The sequence below is a fragment of the Aptenodytes patagonicus genome, chromosome 24 (genome assembly GCF_965638725.1).
Source record: "Aptenodytes patagonicus chromosome 24, bAptPat1.pri.cur, whole genome shotgun sequence".
NCBI classification, from domain to species: Eukaryota; Metazoa; Chordata; class Aves; order Sphenisciformes; family Spheniscidae; genus Aptenodytes; species Aptenodytes patagonicus.
Window position 1 is genome coordinate 1764012 of NC_134972.1, and position 20799 is coordinate 1784810.

The 20799-nt window shown below is 45.0% G+C and overlaps 1 long non-coding RNA gene across 5 annotated transcripts in view; it reads left to right on the forward strand.

The window, feature by feature from the left end:
• The window catches only part of LOC143170522 (uncharacterized), a 40330-nt gene that overhangs the window by 7243 nt on the left and 12288 nt on the right, over positions 1 to 20799 (forward strand). For 4 of the 5 annotated variants that reach the window (XR_012997061.1, XR_012997060.1, XR_012997057.1 and 1 more), the window contains exons 2-3: positions 10085 to 10194; positions 10844 to 11077. This is a non-coding gene — a long non-coding RNA (uncharacterized LOC143170522). The remainder of the gene's footprint in view (positions 1 to 10084; positions 10195 to 10843; positions 11078 to 20799) is intronic. The other variant, XR_012997059.1, reaches the window with a different exon arrangement.

Here is a 20799-nt window from a genome sequence, read left to right on the forward strand (position 1 = left end):
AGGAAGAGTCTACCTTGCAGAAGGCTACTGAGGTCTCTGAGGGATCAGTTATTATTTAGATGCTGTATATAAAGACGGTTTATTTTTCTGATGTAGCCCTCTAAGGTAAATGTTGAACAGAGCTGAAGAAGTTTTTCAGGTAAGACTGTTTTACAGCAAATTTAAGAAAGAGGGGAATATTAAAGTAGTCCTGCTTGGAGGGCTTCCCTCGTGCAAAGGCTTTATGGGTGCCAAATCTGAGAATTTCGTGATATGAATTATCTTATCAGTTTAGCCAAGGAGCTCGAAGGAGCCTGGGCAACCTAGTCATTCCGCCTTTCTTGGAATTGCGATAGCATGGTGGCATTGCATCTCTTAGGACTCCTTGCTATGACCTGCTTCAGCTTTTTTCCTAAACAAATGCGAGATTCAAATGTTCTTCCAAGAGCTTATCCAATACTGCTGGATGAGAACCACACGTTAAGCTGCAAATGTAGAATTGCACGAGGGCCTTAGTTAAATACAGATTGCTCGTTGTAGCAACTGGACCAACTTTCTTATACGCAGTCACAAAATGCAACAACAGAGTCTGTGCTTTACTGCATCGTCTCTTGAAACTGCCCGTGGTCTGAGACGATTGCCCTGTGGTTTTTGTGATAGAAACGTGAACTCTGTGTATCAAGCTCATGATCTCTGCTTGAATTGGATAAGGAATTATCGGGATGGGCTTGCTTTGTAAGGTACTCCTTATGTTTTTAAAGCTACATACAGAAATCTGAGCTGCTTTTTGGCTGGAATGTCAGTTCAATTTCTCCAGTCTTAACATCTAAAGAATATTCTTAGTAGAAATAACTATAAGCTGATTAGGAGGGAAGCAATAAATACAAATCAAATCGAATCTTGCAGACACTCACAGCAGAAAAATCAATAATTTTAGTAATACATTTTGCAAACTCATTTTATTGTAAGAAAATATATATAGCTCCTTTGAAGTCTTGATTAAGCGGGAGCTGTAAGTCTTCCTTTTGTCTCAAGGTCCTCAGCTGGAGTAAAATTCAGATGTTTTTAAACAAGTTTAAAAGCAATGGTGTCAGATTATACCAAGTAAAAGCTGGAGCGTACAGAACATGCACACAGGACAGGCTAGGAAGGCCATCCGTCCCGAAGGGATAAAGTAGAAGAGAGATGTTTATAGGGAGCTGCCTGTGGCAGTTCTGAAATGATTCCATAATGTGATTTAAAAATGGAAAGAACAAAGGTAATTTTTAGTGTGCTGTACATTTGATTATATCAGTGACTGTCTAAGTTTGTGGTAAGACAGGAGCTTGTTTTCCATTTGGAATGGGAGGAAAGGTCATCAAAAATGTGTTTTTCTAAATTTGCCAGTATAAAATGTAATTCTATATTCCTTGAAACAATTATATTCATTGGAGTCCCGTAGGCATTTCATTGCTTTGAGACTCCAACATTTCTGCTTTGTACTTGTCTAGCTGATCCTCTATCAGCACGTTCGCCACTCAGACTTCTTTCTTTCTTACCCCCATCAAAGGTGAGTGTGAGAAGGACCTACAGGGATAGAAAAGATATCAATAAACAGAAATTCAAGTGACCTTCAGTAATGCTGTGGTCACAGTGATGCTGCAAGACCATGACATGCAAACTCGGTGGAATTTGTTGCATCGCTTTTTTTTTTTTTTAAATTTCCAAGCTTCAGATTAGCATTGTCTCTCATCAGCTGACTCCATGTCAATTAAATGCATTTAGAAAACACTTCGAGAAAAGAATTTAAAAGTTATCACCTGTAAATTTCAAGGTCAGAATATTCCGCATCATCATTTGAAATGCTCCTTGCCTTGGCAGTGCAGGCTATGTCTGAAATTTTGTCAAATGTAAAGTCTGTAGGTTTCAGAATTAAAAATTAAAGCAAACAAAACTCCCTCAACTGATCTCTTAACCCAATTTTCTTAAATAGCCAATGGGAATTATTCAATGTTTGTGGTGAACGAGAGGAAGCTTTATCTAATAATCTCATTGCTTCTGATACGCCACAGTCTGCTCCCTCTACCTCAATGCATCCGTTTCCCCTACGTCTCTGCCTCGCAGTGACCCCTCCATCATTATGCCAGCAGTCAAGATTGCAACAAACTTGTTCCACTGACTCACAGTTTTTTCTACTGATTTTTTTCCCCTATTTCTATGCAACGTCCTCTCCTATCAAGGGCAGAAACAACATCCATTCTGTAGATGCTGCTGTGTCCTCTTAGTGCCCCATAAAGTACAATCATGTCCTACTATTTCAGCTGTGTCCAATAGTTATAATTTCATAATATGAAATAGAGATCATGCTGTGATCCCAGTTTATAGAAAACTCCATCCAGCCTGACCGTGATAACATTTCTCACCCACGGCTCTCCCCGGATCACCAGCTCCCCTGGTTTGTCCTCAGCATGGTATTGATTGCCCAAGTCAGCCAGACGGCGGCACGGACCGGGCAGCCTTACACAGCTTTTCCTTCGAATAGAATTCAATGGGAGTTTCCTCGGGCAGCTAGCGAGGTTTTGCTGGGATTTTAATGGACCTTTCCATCAACAAGACTCACCTCTGATATGGCAGATCTTTCACTGCCATAAATCAGTCTCCTTAACTAGCTTTTCCTCCTGTTCAAAAGATTTTTCTAAATGAAATTATCTATTCTGCTGTCACTGTCATTTGGGGAACACAATCTTTACACGCTATTTTGTTAGAGGCATTAATATAATATCCCAGAGCAAGCGATAACATACCCTTCAGGAAGGGATGTGATACATCACACCGTGCAAAAGAGCAGTCACAAATGGACCTGCCTTTGGCATTGAGGATCAGAATAGGCTCTTCCTGCTCATCCCAGGGAAAAGTCAGGAGTAAATTTATGCCCTTGCCAGGAGTGACACGCTGCAGAACCGCAGTGGAAAGAGAACAAACTCCCAGGGGTTGGCTGCTAACGTCAGTGGCACCGGTGCAAATGAGAGCAGCCTCCTGCCCGGGCGGCTTCTTCCAGGAGCACGGGAGCCTGACGAGTCAATGATAGGGAGGGAAAAGGCATGCCCTCGTTAGCCCCCTTATGAGAAGGAAAGGAAAATAACTTTCCTTTTTAAGCGAGGTTTGGATGAGGACCTTACCCCGGACACACCACATGGTTTACCTTCCCCAACTTGCTTCCCTACTTTTTCCGCTACAGCCCTTTTCTCCCCATCAGATCACACTCCCTAATGCCGCCACTTGCTCTACACTCCCGCTCATTCCTCACTGGGCACCGAGAAGACCGAGCGCCTGTTTGCTGCGCGCGCTGTCGTGGTTTAATTTCAGTCGGCAACTAAGCACCACGCAGCCGCTCGCTCACTCCCCCCCCCCCAGTGGGATGGGGGAGAGAATTGGAAGAGCACAAGTTAGAAAAACTCGTGGGTTGAGATAAAAACAGTTTAATAATTGAAATAAAATGATAATAATAATATGATAATAATAATAATACACAAAGCAAGGGATGCACAGTACAATTGCTCACCACCCGCCGACCGATGCCCAGCCAGGCCCCGAGCAGCGGCCCCCCCGGCCAGCTTTCCCCAGTTTATGTACTGAGCGTGACGTCCCATGGTATGGAATGTCCCTTTGGCCAGTTGGGGTCAGCTGTCCTGGCTGTGCCCCCTCCCAGCTTCTTGTGCACCTCCAGCCTTCTCGGTCAGTAGAGCACGGAAAACTAAAAAGTCCTTGGCTGGTGTAAGCATTACCTAGCAACAACTAAAACATCGGTGTGTTATCAACTTTGTTCTCACCCTAAATCCAAAACACTGTACCAGCTACTAGAAAGGAAATTAACTCTATCCCTGCCGAAACCAGGACACGCGCGCGTGGGCCTGACTCACTAACTCCGAGCACAGTCGTGCCGTGGGGTGGGTGTGGGATGCGGGGAGCCTACCTGAGCCCCACAGATAAACAGCGGTGGCAGCGCTGGAGGCACCAGCCCAGGGCAAGGTCTGCCCCGTCAGGTATATAGCAAATTATGGCCCGTTTTACGGCTTGCAGCACTGCGCTGGCACCCAGAGCCACCCTTCCCCATCAGCTGCTGCTGAAGCTGAAAGAAAACCCTGCCTGGTTGTGCGTGCACAGATTAGTCTCATCTTCCATATATTTTGTGTTACCTGCACACCGTAGCTGCTTAATTGCAGCACCCACCGTGGGCTGTAATTTGGCCTAATTGTGCGCTTCCTTCCGTTTGTGGTATGAGCGTTATTTGTACAACACAAATGCAATCTGTGGAGTATTTTTTATGTGCATGGTGCAAAGTAACTGAGCCTGCTTGTTCTTCCGTGGGACTTTGAACTTTTTCTATGAGCAGCTCTTATGTCAATAACTGTAGTTCTTGTTAATAAAATCTTTAATCCAGTGATGAGGTAGCATGGTTTGCATGGTCTCCGAATGTGGCCCCTCTTTCCACCTCTGCCACTTGTTCGCTGGGGAACTGTGGCTGCAGCATTTCATCTTGCTCTGCTTCTGTTCCTGCCTAATGAATATGGAGATAATGAAACTAATGAAACCATCTTCGCTGCAATGCATTTGAGATCCACTGACGAGAATTACCAGACAAAAGGGAGGTGTTTTTTATCATCTCTCAGTAATGAGAACAACTCACGTATGAAATTCTCTGCTTTAAGTTGTAGCTCGGTCTCGTCTTGATCCCCTACAACAACGTCAATTTTACTCTCTCTGAGTAGGGTTTGCAGAACTGGCTGCCATGCTGGTGTCCATTCCGGTGATTAAATGCCTTTCAATAAACCAAGGATAGCTTAGCGTGGTGTTATTAAAAGAGAATTTTATGGGCCGTAACCTGCCATCATTTCGTGTGCAGAGCTCCTGCTGAGTTCATCAAGACATCCCTGCCCAGAGCGATGGCGCAGGGGGAATGGCCTTCTGGTTCTCCTCTGCTCACTTATCTGCCCTTTCTCCGGGAACCGAGTTGCCTCAGAGAAAAGCAACCACACGGTCTGACTGCTACCTGTGCTAGAAAGGCGTATGTAACTATGCCATTCAGCTAAGGCTGCTACGTGCAATATAAAGAAAAAGGAAATGTTTAAAATATTATTGGATTTATCAGACACATTCACAACCCTAGCAGTTTTCCTTTGGAAGAAATGTCACGTCTCTGTCATCTCTCCAATATTGCTCTCTTACACTGACTGGATTACACATCAGAGGTGCTGCCTTTTGCATAACTTGCTTGTAGAACCACATGAACGCAGTTATGAACATAGACTGGTGCTCCCAATGCTTCTCAGCTTAGACCAAAAATGATTGCTAAGGATCCATTGGCTGTGTAAAATAAAGTCGGTATTTAAAAACCAGGTTTTTCTCCTGAATATTTTGGTAACATTATTACATCATCCCCACTGCTCCCATCAGAAGTACGGATGAACAGACATCTCGTTACTTTACACAAAAAAAATATGGTATAGAAAATCTATACTTAAAGTACAGATTCAGTATAGCTTCAAGCTGGCCCCAAGAAATTGCTGCTCTGTTATTCTGCATTCCCAGCAGCGCATCGCTGCCCCTGGGGCTGCTGAGTTAATAACTCCACTGCGCAGCATCCAACAAAGTAATTTGTTTACTCTTGTGTGGTGCATTTATTAGAACTTAATGTTCTCCACCTCTTTGCTAACCCTAATTATAGCAATATTAAAAGAAAGTTCCCACTGTGAGTTTAGTGGTTTTGGAAACTTTTGTAAGAGGGGGATGAACAAATCTGTTGGATTGAGTTTTTAGCACGTTTCCATCATAAGCCAAAAACACTCCTTCTAGTCCCTGCTTTTAATTGTTTCAGCTAATTGTTTGAACAGGTCATTAAATCAAAAGATGCAATATGAAGTTTGCTGTCAAGATGAAAGGCTGTAATGACTCTCATCAGTCGTCTGGCTTCTCTGATGCTTTGTCCTGATATAGGCTGGTCACAAGGAGAAATAACTGGGATTAACGCCAAAGCATTTTGCCTTTTCCAAAAGAAGCCTTAATAGCATTTTGCGTCGGTCAGGCTGATTGGTTTCACACCAGAAGTGTGTGTCTGCTGCCTTCAGTTCCCAGTTTGCGACCAAGACGCTTGTACAACTTCTTTTTTGCACTGAATCCTGTTTCTAGAAATAGATTAATGATATTTATTTATTGTCTGGAGGAATCCCCATCCTCTTTCCTGACAGTTCTTGGCGCTTTCCTTAATCCCATACCTTTTGCCAGTAATAAAAGAGAAAAAGGTGACGGCTGGCGCCATTTTAAACGTTGCCTCTGTCCTTGATGCAGCTGTGGTCCTCTCCACGTGCAGCTCCAGCAGAGTCCCTGGGCCACCGGTGCTGGCCGGGGAGCAGGGCTGCGGGTGTCAGGACCGCCTGCCCTGCAGAGATAACCCCTGCTGCCTTCGACCGGGGATCGTGCTGAGAGATCCCGTGTTTATTGACAGACATTGTAGACTAAGGCTGAGAATAGCCACTCTTAGCGTTAAAATATGAAAGCCAAGAACGGCTGTTTTTTAATTTCCTTCTGCAGAAGGGGTTGGATTCTTTTCAAATTGTTATTTTTCACCCACAGGAACTGCATTACCTCCTTTAAACATAGAAAGGAAACGTTCTACATGCCAGATCTTATCTTCGTTTGCAGCTTTTGACATCCTTGCGTACTAGTGAAAAATGTCTTTTAATTAGGATGAAGATGTTTGGAAAGCAATATGAAAAGGAATGGAGGCAGGTTCATTTGGAGCAGCTCTGTGTGATAACTCTGTGTGTGTAGGGGCCCGATATAACCTTCAAATGCTGTTCTGCAGTAGCAGAGGGATATTCTGTAAGTATAAATGGAGCCTAATTTCTTTTACAGAGCAGCAATCAATAGGTTCCAGGGGTCAAGGAAAAAACTTACATGCTTTTTAAATTTTTCTTTCTAAATAAATAATGCGTGTGAAACCAGCAGTGACAAATGAAGTGGGGTTGGTAACAGCCTCCCGTGCTGGGTGAGCTCTCGTTCCATGGGAGCCAGCGCCAGCTTTATCATTGCATCCCGCATCTGGAGCCTCTCTGTTTTACACGGCAAACCACTGCACTCCTGTGGTGCGTGAGAGACTGCCAGTCCCTTAAGCAAAACAGTGATGACTTGACAGTATACCATGCTCTCGGGAAGTTTTTAAAAGAATTGCCTTGCTTTCTCCTTCCTTTTGTTACACAGCAGAGCAGCACATTTCTCTCTCTGAATACTGTGGGGTTTTTTTTATCTGTACTTTAGGATATTTAAACGGGACAGTTGCTAGCAAAGCCCCCTTACAAGCCAGTGTGATTAGAGATGCATTTCACAGATGAGACATTTCCCTTAGCTGCACATCCAAAAACTCGTGCACTTGATGGAAATCTCAGAGGACAAGTGACTTGACCGAGTCCAACCGGTAAGCCAGTACCCGTGGCCTGAACACTGGATAGGAATCCTGTTGTTCACCCTGCTTGTCCTTCGGCTTTGCTTGTTCCCTCCTGTTCTTCAGAAGCCGGGGGCTCATTTCTATTTTCTACACCTTTATTAGACTATCCCAACACAGTTCCCTTTTCAGAGCAATTTTCTCTCGCAGAGTCATTGCCATTCGCTACAGGTAATTGTGCTACCTCAACGGAGCGGTCTGGAAGGGTTTATTGCCTTTTGTTCAGGCTGGGTGATTTTGGAGCAAATTGGGTGCTTAACATGGCTGGTTGAAAAGCAGGATTAAAATATGCTGGCAAAAGGATCGTTCCGCATAAAACCAAGAACCAGAGAAGTTCATGAAGTAGAAATGCATTCTGGCGGAGGATGGCATCCTGCAGTAGTTAGCAGGACGGATGGGCTTCAGGCTTCAGGCTTGACCTGAGGCTTTGCCCAGCAGGTTCAGGTGAGAGAGATGAATTTTATGTCCCCACATGTGACACGTCAGAGGAGCTCGCTTCCTGGGAGCGTCTGAGTTCCCTACTCCCCCTACCTGAAGACGCCTCTTTGTATCAGGCCATTTTAAGGCAATTTATGTTTAACATAAAAAATAACTAGGTTTTATCTGTAGAGGGGGAGTAGGGGAAAAAAAAGGGCTTTTTACCAAGGTTCAGGTCAAGGGACACCCCCAACAGCAAGAAACCCACTTGATTCCTTTCTATAGCTTTGAGTGTTGCTGTCACTGAGGATGGATATATGGGTCACTCCTCTCCCTCTCCTGTTTGTGCCTCTGCAGGTATAAACCTGAAATGCTCTTAAGCCAGACTCACGTGAGTCAGCAAGACAGTCTGTGCTGGAGCTTCTCCTTCCAAAAATTTCAGCTGCTGCTTGATGAATTAAACATGTCCAAGTATTCGTTTCATCAGTGTGCTCTCCACTAGACTGCTTTCGAGGCTTTTTTTATGTTCCACCTTCAGAAAACTAGACAGAAACTGGGAAATCCTTGATGTGCGGTTTGTGAACATGGAAGTTACAGGGAAATGCTGATTTCAGAAGAAAGGCAGCTACGTGCAGAGGTGTGTGTGTGTGTGGGGCGGCATATTCTTAAATTCCTGGTTACAGGAGGGGATTTTATACATTTTATCCTTAAGAAACTGTGAAAAACTCCTGAACTGAACAGCTGAGTGGTGCTGCTGCACATCTTAAAGAGATCTGTGAATCAGAAGGCGGTGAGAAGAGCGGTGTGGAGGATGTTCTGGATGATAATGGATGTCTAAGTGATAATGGGCTTGAAGCATAATTAATGTTAATGGATAGCATTTATGTGTAATGCAAAGAACATGTTCTGAAAGACAGATACAAAAATAGATTTTTTTTTTAAGACATGAAGTTTTAAGCTCTGAGGACTAGACATCGGAGCTACTATGCAGTTATTTTATGCATTTTATCTACGGAAAAACCTTGTTCTTTAGAAGCTTGCAGGGACTGGGAAATGCGTGGCCTAATTTTTTTCACATCCTGACAAATGAGGGATGCTCCATCTACCTGGCAGTGTCATTAAGCTGATATGGCTAAAAATTTTAATTCTTTTTGTGCATTGAAATCCAGCAACAAAGATGATCAGAGCCAGAATAATAATAAAAAAAACCCAAAGAGGAGTTCTGTAGAGGGTATGAAATGTCAGGGAGGAGGTAGTAACCAACAGCTGTGAGGAGGGAACTAGTAAAATGAGGTTGTGAGATTGCGAGTACTCATCGGTTTGTGCCCTTCTGGCAGTGCTGGTTGTGCCGCTTTCCCTAAGAGCGGTCCCCTGAGGATTCAGTCTATGGAAGGATCAAGGGAGAGGAGCCTTCCCTCTGGCTCAGATGGCAGATGGGGATGCTCTTGGGGCTGGAAATCTCTGATGCAGCACTAGCCATGATTCATTACAGCCATCGTTAGACTGGAAACATAATTTTCCCATGCGCAGTGATGTTAGAACTCTTCCGAGTGATTGTATTGTAGTACCTTTGCAGTACTGCCACCCTTGCTGGCCGGGTAGCGCCAGATATTTATAGATATGGAATAATTCTTCTCTGGTAACAAGACATGGAGAGAAAGATGCATGTGTCTGTATCATGAAATACTTCCAGCTAGACTGCACAAATACTTATTACTTCCCTTGATTTGTATTCCTTGGGTGTAAATTTATTAATGCTCTCTGTATATTTTCCACCAAATATGTCATGGCTAGCAACTTCCCATGACTATTTACCATCTGTATTCCAGACTATTTCCCTTCTATGGCAAGCATTTCCTTACATTAAATTTTGCTGTCTAATGTGTAGGGCTAATGATTTTTTCAAAAGAAAAATGGGCATAAAGCTTTATGAGAATATTATGAGGAATGGGCTTTTTTTGTTGTATTGAATTCTTCAGAACTTTAATTTCATATAATTTTAGAAAAAACAAACTCAGGTGCTAATCATTTGTACCCTTGCTCAAGGGACTGTATGTTAGCAAGCAAGGGTTCCTATTTATTTATGGAAAGACTACACAGGGCTGAAGAGATTTTTATTTTTTTTTAATTGAAAAATAGGTACTGAGTGCTGGTCCCTCACACAGACAACGTGCCCGAAAGAGCTTTCATTACTATGCTATTGCATTGCAGACCACAAGACTGCATTTCTTCCTCCCTTCCTCAGACCATCCCACTGGGGCAAAGGCACTTACTACGAGGTGCAGAGTCTTCCAAACACAGAGGAAGATCATGCTGGATTGGTGAGCTGCTATTAATACGTATGGAAATTAATGTGTGAGACAAATAATTGAAGGCTAAAGTAGTCCAGGAAAAGCAGGTGATATGAATGAATAACCATAAAGGTCGTCTTTTCTGGTGCCTGAATCAGACTCCTCAGACCTTTTGCCTTTCTGTTGATGGTTGCCATCAGGTTTCTGACCATTAGCATTTAACAATCCCCTTCTGCAACGACCCTAAAGACCAAAACTTGAGATGGGATTAATAATAGTTCAGACTTAGCACCAGCTGCATTAGATGACTTCGGTTTTGCAGAGCAAATGCTAATTAAGTCCTTGGACCTGGCAACATTAATGGCATACCTTCCTTGATGTAAGCAGGAACAGAATTACCTTAAACATTAGAGTGGGTGATTGATCCCTAAAGGTTGGAGCATGGAAAGCTGTTGGGCAGCTGTCAAGGAAAATGCCAAAAGCCACAGGGTTTGCAGCAGGCCTACATCTTGGAGTCCCCCAAGGAGCAAAAATCTCTTTCACTGCCCCTAAGAGTAGCTCGCTTCAACAGCGCTCCTGAAACAGAGCTGTGATATAAAAATGTGAGCTAACCCTCACTTCCAGAGGGTGTTTTTAGCCCAAATGTGTTCCCTCTTTCTCTCTTTTTCTCTTCTCCCAGATACAGTCCGTCCTTTCTCCCGGCATGTCTCTTCAGTTCTGTGTTAGGGAGACTCTGGCAACAAACAATCCCAAAATCCAGGGGAAGAGCTTTAAATCAGTGATGCTTTGTGGGGGACACTCCAACATACCCTGAGCGAGTGACGTGGCCGTGTACCAACCCCAGGCAACGAAACGGCCATGGGACGCGGAGGCCTCTGCACTGCAGAAGCAGGAGACAGCACACAGCAGCGCGGTGAGTGGGAGGGATGTGATGGGGACCGCATGGCACCGGGAGCCGGGTGGCCCCCGCATGTTAGCAAGTCTCTGCTCTACCCTTTCTCCTCCGCGTACGAGATGTTACTGAAGGGGAAACTTGTGTCCTAGTTTCTGCCTCTTGGTTTCTTTTCAGTGCGAGTTTTCTTGCAGGCAAGGCGCAGACCTTTCTGTTTTACCTCTCTGAAAACTCAGTGATGCTCCTGGCAGGGGATGTTACTTGCTCATGCAGCGACCTTTTTTTTTCCTTCTGCTTCTATACTATATTGCTCTGGCGCATTAGCACTGCAATTTCTTCCCTTCCTTCCTGCCTCCCTGTAAGAAACTCTCCTCTCATTTATCACCACTATTTTTGCTAACTCTGTATGCTGTCTTTCTCTCCTACCTTTATAGCAGTGCTCAAAGCTCCCGGGACCTTTATGCTGTTGCTAAGTGTGAAAAACATCACAGCCAGAGGAGCAGGGAGGAAGCACACACATTTATGTATTACTGACTATGCCACTTAAGAAAGCACCACGAGCAGGGACTGCTAGCCCCAGACTCCCAGTAACAGTCACAGCAACCCACTGCATCACCTCATTTGCACATGGGTCATAAAACATCCATAAGAGAACGGACTCCCTAATGCATCACATCGTGGCATTGAGACCTGCACGAGGTCCCTAGCGGTTGCTGCCCCTTTGCAGTGGGGTGCATTTAAGCTAAAATACCAAGTTGCTCATAATTTCTGGATCTGTTTCTTAGCATTGCTGGTACCCACTGACACTAACTACTTGTGGTACTTACCTCCTTCTATTGCATTTTTCATTACTCTGTCTCAAAGAGATTTAAAAGGAGGGTCACTACCTTTAAGCTCCTTCCACAGACACAGAGATGGAGCTAAGAGAAGAACGAGAATTAGGAAAGAAATGAGCCGTACAAGTCTCGTGCCCTGCCCATTAGGAAACCCTTCCATCTGTTTTACGGGGAATCAGCCATAGATATTCAACCAGATAAGCTGTTCTGATTTCTTTTGTCAGTGCTGGCATATTTACAGTACTTTGCTGGCACATTGCTTGGGAATTACAGGCAGATCCTCTCCAACATAGTGGGAACAGGCGCATCACATGCTACATACTCCTGTCTAGAGGCTGTTGGCAAACCACAACTTGTAGTCAATCAAGGCAGGATTTTATAACCACTTTTCTACCCCCACCCCCTTCTCACATCCCTTATTTTCATCCTTTCTCTTCAAAGCGGGATGATTCACATGTTATAGTAACCTACATTTGGCTTGGCACCACTTATGGGCTATATATAGATGACAGAGTCACCCTGTTCTTCCTCGTTGATTCACTTTTTTTTTTTCCCCCCAGACATGGAGCAGTGCTGGGTGCCCTGTGGGCTCCGAGAAGAGCTGGGAGGTTAAAAGAGATGTCCAGCATCATGTTTTTTATCTGGGTCTGGTCCAGGGCTAAGGTGGCTGCTAAGATTGGGTGGGTGCCTTTTGTGGCTATTAAAGAGGTCTGCATTTTAGAAAACCCCAAGTGCTCTCCTTCCAGCAGTCGTCTCTCTCTGAGTTGTTTCAAATTGAGAGCCTAAAAATAAAGACAAATGAAATCACAGTCATTCTGTGGTAGATAGTGGGCAGTCTGTTCCCATCGGCGGCTGTTGGTGGCTTGCGCGTTTCTGTGTGGGCGTAATGGCTCTGCTGTTATCTTTTGCACCTCTAGAACCAGACTATCCACAAAAGTGTGTCTTTTTTCTTTTTTTTTTTTAAAGCAAACTGGCTCAGTTCTTTCTTTCATCTGAAACTGCAGGAGCCTCCTTTGTTTCAGTGACTGCCCATTGGGAAATACTGCCCCGCGTGCCCTGAGCCTCATGCCCTGATAGAAAATGACCCACTGACAGCACCGCAGAGGAAAAGAGCCCAGCTGATCTCCCCCTTTCCCCCTGCAGAAACAGCCTCGCTGCTCGGCGGTCACCGTCCGGGGAGATGGCAGCTGTGCTGCTAGAACAGCTTTATTGACGCCCGGTGCGATTAGCCAAGGGCCTGCCTGGCTCCCGGACATCACTTATCAACAGCCTCTCCCATCCATCCTAATAAAGGCTCCGTAGCCCCAGGGACCGAGACGAGGAGCGCAGGTGCTCCCCGGCCCCTCCGCCTGCTTGGCAATCGATACGGCATTGCAGGGAGGGTCTTGATGAGAAATCTATTGGTAAAAGCGATGTTTCACTAATGGCAAGCACGGTACCTGCCAAGATCTTCAAGGGGAAGTCAACCTCTGGCTTTTAGCTGGGTAGTATTCATTTCAGATATGGGGAAAAGACAGGATTTGATATGTATTTACGAACAGTATCTATTGGATTTTTCTTATTTCTGGCAAGATCTTTAAAGTAGCCAGACACAATGGCAGGTGTAAAATTACATTACTGTAGATGAGGATCAGACCCAGTGGACTCTGAGCCACTAAGTGCCTGTGTTTTGCCTGAAGGCAGCTCTGTTACATCAGTCACGAAATGGGGAATCGGGAACGTTGCAGCCCATCCCGCAGACCTTCAGTCTCGGTGCCAGCCCCTGCTCACCCTGCGGGCTTTGGTGGCCCTGCTCACCAGCGGATGCAGCTGATGTATCAGACCTTGTGTCTGGGAAGGCATCTTCCCACCAGCCCCGTGATGTGCTGCTCGTGTTTTGGATGTGAAGGGTCAAAGGAGACGCAGGAAAGGATGTAAAGTTTGCTCACAGATTGCTCACCTTCTGCTTTCTCTGCAGACACCTGTCGAAAGATGGATGGCTCAGTCTCTAGGACACCAAGCTCTGGTTAAGGAGACAGGTTTCATTTTCTGTCCTGCTCAACATGTTCGTTGGGATAAATTCTCTGCCTGTAAAATGCGGGTAACAGTAATTCTCTCCTTAGAGAGTTACCAGGAGGAGAAATGCATTAGACAGTGTTGGACCCCAGATGCCCTGGAAGGCGCTGAATCCTACTTGCTTTTATAATGAGTTCCCTACATAGCCCATCACAGGTTTACAGTATATCTCATTCCTGTAGATTATCACCACTTGAAATATTACAGCATGTGTCAGGCCAAAACTCGCTTTCCTGGCTCAGTGTTTTATTGCTTTCTTGAGCAGACTCTACCCCCTCCCATTAATCAGAAAGGTCTTAGTCATCCTCAGCGTGCTGACCACAATGAAAAACTCAGCTGCAGGAAGGCTCCAGGGCTGGCACCGGCTCAGGTAAACTTTGCCTTTAAGTGCACAGGGGCACAAATCAATGACTGGTAAGTTAGGGCAGAGGATGAAACAGGCACAAGACTGAATTCAAGGCAACAGAGTGTTTCTGTCTCCCTTTTGCAGCCCGGCTCGTGTTGTGCCATCTGCATCTCCTTTTCCACCAGGTGCTGAGCACCACGTGGAGTTTTCCTTTCTTCAAACTTTACAGCTTTTTTCATCAGACAAGATTTGCCCTGGCTGTACTGCTGGGCCTCATCTTTTACTAAATAATTGATATTGAGAGGGTCTGAGAAAGCCGTCCTTCCCGCCTCTGACTCTTGGGTCCCCCCTGCCCAGTGCTGCCAAGGCACTGCCTTGATGCGATATGGCTCTCTGGCCCTTTGGGAGGTGAATAAGACTACTCACATTATAACGACAGCTGTGCAGAAGTGAGAGGTCAGTGCTTTTAGCCATTGCTAACACCCTCCAGGCACTTCAACAGCCAAGGGGTGGAGAAAAAACAATTCTACAAACTTTTTGATTACACAGTTTTGTGTGCAAATCTCAATGCTATTCACTGACAATATTGATCCGGATGTCTGGAGCAGATGGGCACAGCAGGTAAGGTTTTAAGATGAATGCAGGAGACAGACCAGTGCCCTGATACCAGGGAATGACTGCCGCCTCAGAAACCCCCTATGTATTTAGGGTCAGATTCCCTGAAAGCATAAATTCGCCCGGTTCCTCTGAAGGCAGATCTGCTGGAGGTAGCAGATGCTGAGCTGGTGAAAATCAGCTTTGGTTTGCAAATCTATTACGGTTCCAAGGACTTCCCAGTTTTAAGTCAGGGGAAGATCAAGCCCACATGGACCAACTTCTGTGAGCTGCCAGTCTCGGTGAGTCTTAAGTTTTGGATCAGGCTCTGCACCCATAAACTCCTTAAGGAGAGCAGCAGCCAAGCTGCTACTTAGGAGCTGCAGCTCAGACGTCACTGCCCAGCCTGGTGGCGGGTCCCCAAAAGAGCTGCCGGCTGCAGCCAGCATCGTTCATTATCAATCAGACCTCACCCAGGAGCCAACTTCCCTCGGCTCCCTGCCGCCTTCCCGGCGTGGGCCGTCACAAAAGCAAAAGCCTCCTGCACAGGAAAAAATTTCTGTTATTAAAGGTCTCGCCTGCACTTTAGGCGTGCTGCCCTTTCTGAGTGTTGCTGCTGAGTTGATGTATTATTCTCATTCCCCCTCCTGCCCTGACATGTTGTTGGCAGGGAGTTTTCTTTATTGTGCATCACTCGGTGAGAAAGTGTGGCTTGGATGTGCATCAGCTCTCATTAATCAAAATAGTTCAGTCTCCTCTGTGCTGCAGCCTGGTAGCTGATTGCCATTTGCTTTTTTTTGTATGCTGTCCAGAGACAGAGCCTGACGGGAGCCCTGGGCTCCGCAGGGACCCCCGAGCTCGGGGCAGAGCCCGGTGAGGCAATGTCTGCTCAGGGCTGCGTCAGCGTGCCCTGCGATGGGAGATGCAGCTGTAACGCCACCAAGGACACTGCAGAAAAAGCAGAGGCATCTGCCAGGGAACACAGGAGCTCAGGAGAAAGGGGATGTTTCCTCTTTAATGTGCTGTTACTTGGTTGTGGAGCAGATTTTTCCTTTTAAAGGGGCAAAACCAAGCAAATAAATAAATAAATGCTCCTTTCCTTTTCTGTAAGATTAAATGCTTTCGTGTAATTGTGCATTAACCTTTGGTCCTGCGTTAGGTTGCTGTTGCTTTGCACCCTTGATGCTTTTAAGCCAGGATTGCAATTAGCCAAAGTGGCTCTTGAAAGCCTTCCAGGCAACCCCGTACCGGGGGCCACATTCCCGAGGGGAGATGGATCACCGCTCTCACGGCTCACCGGAGGCGCCTGGCCCGGAGGAGGCTGGAAAAGGAGGCACCTTCTCTGTAGGGTGGGGCTAAATGGAGGCTTTTTAGGGTAAGGGGGGTTCAAGGTGGCTTTCAGGCTGAAAAGCTTCCTGCTCAGATGCATTTCTTTGCTGAACTCCCACTCCCACAAATTAGATTATGAGAGTGCAGGGACCCTCCCCTGGGTCTTGACGTACAGCAGGGATATTTATAGGAAGAGCTTTTTAATAGCCTGAGTTGAAAAATCTGGTTTAAAACAAACCCATCCCCAGATAATTAAATAACCCAGCTATGACTAAGAATATTGATCAGGCACTCGAGCCTCCTCCCGCCCTCACTTCCGCGGGAGGCAGAAACCATGCACCCGAGTCGGCTGAATTTGGGAATTACCACCGACTCCCACGGCAGGAGGACGAGGTCCAGGGACTGCCCTGGGGAATTGGTAGCGGGTCCCCCCTTTGCTAGGTGTAAGTGTTGGCTGGCCGGGTGCCGCACAGCGATATGAACCATAGCTGCTGGGGGATGGCGTGACCTGCGAACACAGCTACCCGCTCCTGTCTTTCATGGCCCTAAGGAAATTTTCATGGGGGAGATTTCCCTGCCACTCCAAAGCACTGCAGTGGATGCAGCACTGCGCCCAGAGGCATTTACTGTGGCTGGTTTCATCCACTGACTTTTAAAATAGTCTAGTTAGACTTAAAACTCACATTTCCTGCTTAAAACGTGTTTTTAAAAAAATCACACAGGGATTTTTACGGCATGTTTTCTTCTCAGACCTCATCTCCACATTCGCTAGTTATTCTGGAGAGCTGCTTACTCCCAGAAACCTCAGAGTCTCTGAAAGCCCATGTAGATAAAAATAAGTGAATAAGAGCAAAACATTGAGGGTGAAACGTTCCAAATTTTCTATTCAAAATGTGTTTTCTTTTTTATTATTATAAAACCTGTTTAAAATAAAGCATTAAAGTTGCTCCTAAATGACTTTTCTGTTTTAAAATTTTGCTTCCTAGATTCATGCCTAGTAAGAATGTAAAAAAAAAAAGTCAAGGTAAAAGAGTGTTTGCAAATACCAGTTCCAGTTCTCATACAACTATTTGCCAAGTTAATTTAACTGTCAGCTTTACACATTAGACTCCATATCCTTGGTAATCTAAATTTTTATTTGGTACTAAATGTTAATCACCAGAATTGATGTTCACATTTTAATATTCCTTTTCATTATATAGGCTCATGTATGTGCAGTTGCACAGAGGAATCCTATATTTCTATTGGTGTACGATGTGGCGTAAACACTATAATACACTTTATATTATTTAGGTCACATATTTGCAAAGGATAACACAAGAATGCAAACCTCTCTTGTCAAGAAGCCCCGTGCTTGGTCCAGGTACTTCTGACATCAGTAAGAGATTTTTCATAAATATTAATGCAAGTTGGATTCAGTCTTCAGCATGGGGAGCATATAAAGCACAAAAAAATAAATGTGTTTGCAAAACACACAACCTAATTCTGGCTCTGGTTGTTGAAAATACAGGGATTACTGTCAGGAACAGAAAGTGAGTATAAGTGCAGTGAGTTCATACCTATCATGAACAAATGCGACCTGTATTTTGGAGCCTGCATCTATTTTTTCCCTATCACACATAAAAAAAGAGAAAATGTATGAAACCTGCTCATCTGCAGCTTTGCATTTTAGGCTTCCAACAGAAAGGAGCCTCTTACCGGTCTGTTTTCTACAGGCAATGGATTCCAACTGCTATAGAAATAAAGAGATTAGAAAGTGTTTGTGTCAGGCTTTGCATTCCTTGATTTTCTTTTGTGTGCAAAAATATCTCTGGTTTTCTAAAAAAGAAGGCTGGGTCAGAGGCAGCTTGACCTCTATAGAAAAGAATTGCTTAGTCCATGCGTACCTCACTTGGAAAATCTAATGGGAAAGACTGACGTTCAATCAAAGTAACTGTTTACCTTGGTCCCAACCACAGTAAGATCTTGAAGGTCAAACTGCAGCTTGCTACGCTGCTTTTTCTTTTTTTTTGTAAAGCCAGAAAACAAGCAGATCACAGTGGAGCCACGCTTCCCTGCAATTGGGGAGCAGATGACACTGAGCGGGATGTTTCTGAAGGCAACACAGGTTTCCTACTTGTCCCCTGTTGCTACATCAGTCGACAGCAGGGGTTTCTGTGCTGTTTTCGGTGCTCTTCTGATCACAAAGCTTCACAAACCGTCTGCATTTAGCGCCTCTGGAATATGGGCTCTTTTGAAGCAAAGTGACAAAAAACACTGTGCTGAAAATCTGGAGCGTAAGAAATGCCAGCATGTGGCAGAACAGGGAAAGTTCCTACATGGAGTAAACGGCAACTAAGGGTTTTTTTTTCTCCAAATGTCTCAAATCTCAAAGTGGTGTTGTACAAATTTGGGACCATCCGTGGGTCCCCACTAGACTCATGGCTGATAGAGAACCGCTCAGTTGCAGAATAACTAAAATGAGGGGCAAAGAGTAAATGTCATCAAGGCGATCTGACCTCAAAGATGGCATTTCAACAAAACAAAACAAAAATCCCATGCAGAGCCGCTCAGTCTTGAACAAAGTGAAAGCGCGTGCTGAAGCCCTCTCCCCGCACCTTCCCAGGAACCCCGCATGGTCGCACACGTTCTGCTAGTCATGCAAGAGCAAAAGGACATCACTTATTCAACATGGGTAGCTGGAGTAATTCAGTGCCCATCCTGAAGTGAAGTCCCAACAGTACTTGGCACCTGCTGCTGGTGCTTGGACATCGTCCGCTTATTATCTGACCTTGAGGAAGGCAGATCCCCTTCTTGTGCATCAGCTGTTCTGTTTGCAAGCACTCCATCATATTTGTAAAACATTTTGGGATCAGGAGCTGAGAAAACTCCCGTCAGCAGTGTTAAATTGCTGGAAGCCGTAGCCAGGCTGCGGGAGGCTGTGATTTCCAAACCAGGCTCCTTACCCAGTCAGTCTCCTACTGGATTCTATTTCTTAATTTGTTAGTTCAAATTCTTTGCTATTCAAAATCAGCTTTGTTAACAATATGACTTTCAGATGGAATTAGAGTTTTAATTGACAGCCAGCCACTTAGTGGTTTTTACTATTTGGTAAGAACCTCCCAATTAGCCATTTGTCCCCTGATGTTTCAGTGATTATAACAGGGAGAGAAATGTTAGCTTTCCCGATGACTAACCATCACACTAGTGATTAATGGAGCACCAGCCTTGCTTTTCAACAGAGGCTTGATGGGAATAGGAAAGTATTTACTGCCTTCATGAAATGAAGTTGAAGGTAAAAATGCTACAGCTTTCAAGCGGCAAGGATGTTTCAGCAATTTATTTCCCAGTTCTTGACTTGTCTGATGTGTTGAATTCAGGAGACAAATAAAAAGCAGTTGGAAGTATTTTGGTACACACAAGACATCCTGAAAATTGAGTTGTAAATAGAAGCATCAAGGGTTAGACACCAAAGTCTCACTCCTGTTCAGGAGACAAAAAATCAAGCTGTTATTTCTCACTAAAGCATCTGCAGAATAATCTCTGTGCTGTGCTACAGTGATCTGTATGCTGACCTGCGCTGCCACTTAATTTCCATGTGGCCCTTTCTCTGGGTCTGCCGGCATCTCAGATTGTGTTCAGGGGCTGCAACTGCCTGTGGTGGGCCTTTTCCTGACGGCAATTTGGGGGATTATACCATAAAAGAGAAGTAAATTGCTTCTTTTTTAGCACAAGGCACCAAAGGGTAAGAAAACCCATATGGACTGGCACTGGCACGCAGTAAGATGTCACCGTCAGGAGCTTGTTCGTGGGTCTGTGTTCGCAGGTGACGAGTTTGGCCAGAGGCTGGTCTGTGTTTGCAGAGCACCAAACACAACGTGAGCCCAGTAACAACAGGGGCCATCAAATGGGGGGTGATCAGGAGTCCGGCTGCAATTTAAGGACCACATATTACAAAACCTCACTCAAGCTCTCTGTTGAGAGGTGGTCCTCTGGAGGTGTTAATTTTATCCTCCATGAGCAAACCTATTGGGGAAAAAGGGTTCATTTTTACAGTCGCTTTCCCCGCTGTAACTGCACTCTGACTGCTATGAAAATTTAGCTCTAAGGATTAGATTTATCGCGCTTTTTGAAGCTTGTAAAACCATTTGCTTCTATTAATACCATTCATCGCCCCACTGCCATTTTTATGATGGACAAATCTGCAAGTCACAGAAGGAGAAAGACCAGAAATTAGAATAATCTGAAGAACCTGATTTCAATCCACACAAATTCAACTGGAAAGCTGGAACAAGAGCCCAGGGACTTTCTAAGAAATGCATTTATCCCTGACAATTTGGGGCCATAGCAAAATCGTCACTGACAAGGGGGATGAGGCTCATAACCTTTCCCTGGAGATGAAAAGGAGAAATGAACAGGACGTGAAAAGCAGAAGAGATGCAGAGAGTCGGGGGCTGCGTATGCAGATGCACTTTCTCGGCTGTTCGAGACCAAAAGCCCAAATCTAGTCCTTGGTGGGCTTTTAACATACTATTGGGTCAGTGTAAGGCCAGATCAGTCACCCCCTGAACAGTAACGTGAAGTTTGCCAGAAAGCCTCAAGTG